Source organism: Meriones unguiculatus, chromosome 10, assembly GCF_030254825.1.
Source record: "Meriones unguiculatus strain TT.TT164.6M chromosome 10, Bangor_MerUng_6.1, whole genome shotgun sequence".
In the NCBI taxonomy this organism is placed as follows: domain Eukaryota; kingdom Metazoa; phylum Chordata; class Mammalia; order Rodentia; family Muridae; genus Meriones; species Meriones unguiculatus.
The window spans coordinates 83,604,968-83,609,547 of NC_083358.1; positions in this window are offsets into that span (position 1 = coordinate 83,604,968).

Below are 4,580 nucleotides of genomic sequence, written 5' to 3' on the forward strand. Positions count from 1 at the left end.
CCTAGGGGGAGGGTCCAGTTTCCTAGCAACTGTATCTCTAGTGGGTGGGGAAAACAGCGAGGTAGCTCTCCCCTCAGGGAATTTACTACTATACCGCGCCTACTCTACTTCCTAACGATCGCGGCTACTTTATCTTTTGGTCTCTCAATCTCCCCAGCCCCAGAATACAATTTTGAAGATGCTCTCACTGCACTGACGTGCTTACATACAAACTGTTAATTGTTTGACAAAATGATTATTTACAGCTCAGGCCGAGAAGGGTCTTTACCCACAATGATCAGCACACCTTGTCCCAACCTGACCCTGAAAGTTGATTCCTTTAGGAAGAGTCTTGTTCTTACCCTCTACACAAAGCCACTTTCTTCAGCACTCCCCCAACTTTTCCTCCATTTCTGACAACAACCAAGATAGCTTTTTGCTGCTCCTCATTGAGAGACCAAAAGATAAATTAGCAGCTATTATTAAGACCTGAAGTAGGTTCCGAAAGAAGTCTAGTAATGCCCTGAGGGGAAGGACCGCCTTACTGCATTCTTTCCCCACCCACTAGAGATAACAGTTGCTAGGAAACTGGCCCATCCCCCTAGGGAGGGACACCAGATCATTATGGTCTGGAGACCTTCCTATAGCCAATCAATTCAAAATGTAGCATTTTGACCAATAGATGCTTGCCAGGCAGGAATTGCCCCTGCCCTGGGCATGCTGGGATGGACCAGAATCTTTAAATCACCCAACTAACCTGGGCACAGCACTCTCAGCTCCCACCGAAGCAGTGGGTGTTGTGGGCCCAAGCTGCAGCTTGTAATTTACAATAAAAAGACCCTCATGTGTTTTGCAATGGAGTCGATTCCTGTAGATCTTTTGGGGGCTCGCGAACTGGGTATAACACTCATGACTTGCTCCTCCCCTGGGAATACGTTGTAAGCTCTTTAGAGACAAGATTGTTTGTGTGTGTCTATGTGTAGCATCTTGCATACCACACTGTGGGGATCAGGAATGTGGGGGTGGGGATTGAGTGACAATGGAGCCCAAGCAGAATCCCAGGAATCAGACTCTGGAGACCAGACCCAAGGTGCAGGTCTAACTTTACTATCTAGTGTAACAGCCTTTAAATGTTTGAAAGGCCAGTCAGACCACCCCATGCCAGCCTCAAGCACCAGTAACAATCAGTCAGTTTGGTGCAACTATAAGGAAATGGAGATGGGGGGAGGGGGAACTAGGTCACTTTAGGAGGCTTCAATAAAGAGGGAAGGAGTCACCGCCCTAGCCTCAGATCCATTTAGAAATTTCACCGTTGTGCTAGGAGTCCCTAGTGGATCAACAGTGTGTGAAGTGGATCAGGATCTTTCTAGGAGCCGTAGGAGTAGGTGACACCTCACTCACCATTCCCCACAGGTTCCCCATTTTAATTTCAAGGTTAAAATCTCTAGTTGGAGAACTTTGGTGCACTGATTTTGGAGGTGTATACAATCTTTAAACCGTATCAGGAAAACTATAATAAGTAAAGCTACAATTACCATGGCATAAACAAGCTATTGGGTGAAAATAAAGTGGTGAGTTTGGAGGCCGCATCCTGGGAGAAATGTCCCAGATCAGATAGGTAATTACATCCACTCTGGTGGAGCTTATGAAGGAGAGAAAGGATGAATTCCTTCTGTATACTGGCGCTGGAGTTGTATGGCACTACTCTTCTGGAACCATGGACTGGTGGTCGCCATCCTCTCCTTCACCCAGGAATAGATTCAGCAGAGCCATCTGGAGCCGTTCGATCATTTCCCTCGGAGAAGATGTACAGCTTTATGGCTCAACCAGGAACCCAAACCATTTGTCTGTTCCTTCTGGAACCCTCATCCCATGGTTAAGGGGGAGGAGAGGGACGGGCAGGACCCTTCCATGTATTATCCATAGGCTCCGACTAGTAGACTAATGGTAAAAGGGTGATCCAGGGAAGCCCCACTCCCCAGTGTTTATAGGCGGAGATAGACCATTTTGTCAAAATTTTAAAAAATTAATGGTAAAGGAGCCTCAGTTAATTTATCCTGTGCTTGTATCTCTGATGTCCCCCTTTTTAATTATTTTTTTAAGTGAGGCATGGGCTCTTTCCACTATGGCTTGTCCTTGAGGATTGTAAGGAATCCCAAAGGTGTGTGTTATATTCCATTTAGAGCAAAAGGCTATAAAAGCAGAGCTAGCATACGCTGGCCCATCGTCAATCTTAATTGAATATGGCACTCCCATAACCAACATGGCAGTTTTAAAAGCAGCAACAACCATCTTGGCATTTTCTTTAGGCCGAGCCACCACAAAGAGGAATGAGGAAGAAGTGTTAATAATGACGTGTACAGGTCATTATTTAGCTTAAGAAGACTAAACTCTGGAACACAGATGACAACCATTTGCCACAACCGTTGGGACAAAAACCTCTAGGATTAGTTCTAGCTGGTTGAAAGAGACCTGAAAGCAACAAGGGCACACAAGTAGTACAGGGATGCAGTAAATGCTTACAGGAATTTATGGATAATTGTGGGAAAAGCTTATGGAGTGGTAGAGCCGAATTGTGAAATCTAGAACGGAGTAACTGGGCTTGTTCTCACGGAAGGCCATCAGTAGACAATCTCCCTGTTTCCCTCTGAAATGGCTCCAGGGAGCCCCAAAAGAGAACATACGTGCTGAATGAAGAAAGGGGCCTGTCTGTTCAATAATTATTTGAAGTTGAGTCATGGCGAAACACAGAAGACTCTCAGCCAGTTTAACAACAGCTAAAAGTATAGCCTTAACAACATTAGTCATTGGCTGTCACTGAAAATATAGCCAATAATGCTCCTAACTGCACAGATTCCTCAAAACAACTAGTAAACACTTTAGGTTTATGAGAATGGTAAGAGTAAATAACATAGCCAAAACATGTCTTTGAGGCATTAGGAATGGGTTTTTCTAGTAAGTAGCATCTGTGAATCTTAGAATAAGTAGGATTTTATTTTTAGGGAAATGGTTATCTATTTTGCCCCGGAAATTTAACAAGAAAAGCTGAGCAACACACTGGGATGGAAACATCCAGGCAAGTAAGTCCTGGGGAATTGGAAGAATGATTGTATCTGTCCTTTTACCCAACAATAAAAGGGATGATTCAATCACATTTAGAGCAAGAGTGAAAATATTATCTCTAAAAGGTGTAACATTAGGAGCAGAAGAATATGCCATATGAATCCAGTATAATATTTTATTGGGCAGTAGGAAATCCCTCTGTTGGCATCACAAGGCCCCAAACTTCACTAGCAGAATCAAACAGATGTAGAAGAGCTTGATTAAGGCCTGCACTATCATCTTGCAAAGCCTGTTTGCCTCCTCTGCAATGATTAAAATCTCCTCTGGCCATTTGGCACCAGGAATCAGGAGAAAGAGGAGAGTGAGCTGTCCTGTGATACCAGGTAGCCAAGGTCTGATCCGTGCCAAGTTCCCCAGAAAGGTCTGCATGGAAGCCAATGGAGGGGGTGTGGGAAAGAAGAACTGTAATTTTGGGGGGCTTAATAACATTGGAGGTAACCGTGTGCTCCCAAAACACAAATACGGTTCTTGAGTTTGTGCCTTTTCAGCTGCAATGTGAGGACCAGCTGCCCTCCTGGAGCGTGAGCTGTAAGGCTTGTTACTCAGGGTGACCAATCAAGATATCATCCATGTCATGGATCACATAACAGTCACTGGCCACATTTTTATAGCCTCCCACACAGAAATCTGACAAATAGTGGGAGTATTTCATTCCCCGAGGCAACACCTTCCACTGATATCTATTCATTGGTAAACACTGACTACCAATTGGTGCAATCCAATCCAATGCTCAGAGGCCAGGCTGGGTAGCTGCATTGAAAGCTCTGAGGTCATAAGAGAATCTAACCTTGCCTGACTTTATATATATATACATCAGGAGAATTCCAAGGACTAGTAGGAAGCTCTATATGATTACTGTCAAGCTGTTCTTGGAGAAGTTTCAGCAGTTCCTGCTGTTCCTCTGCTATCCATTGATCCACCCACACAGGCTTATCAGAATTCCCTACCATTTTTAGGGGCAATTGGAATTCTGTTGGGCATCAGAAACCAGCGGGGAAGGTGAAGTGAGAGCTGATGCAAGCCCATGTAGAATTCCAGGAATCAGACTCCGGAGACCAGACTCAAGGTGCAGGTCTAACTATTATCCAGTGTAACAGCTTTTAAATGATTGAAAGGCCAGTCAGACGACCCCATGCCAGCCTCAAGCACCAGGAACAATCAGTTTGGTGCAACTCTAAGGAAATGCGGGAGATGTAGTGGGCAGGGGATGAGGGTAAGGTCACCTTGGGAGACTGCCTTAAAGAAGGGGGAAGCAGTCACCACCCTAGCCTCAGATCCATTTTGAGTCTTTACTAGTGTGTTAGGAGTCCCTGGCAGATCAAAACTGTGTGCAGTGGATCAGGATCTTTTGAAGAGTCTTGGAGTAGCTGAGGCTTTACTCGATGTTCCCTGTGGGCCTCCAAAAGGCTTACCTTGACATTACCCACCCCACACAGTACACATCTCTGCAGAGTGAATGAATAGCTTTATGGTTTAGA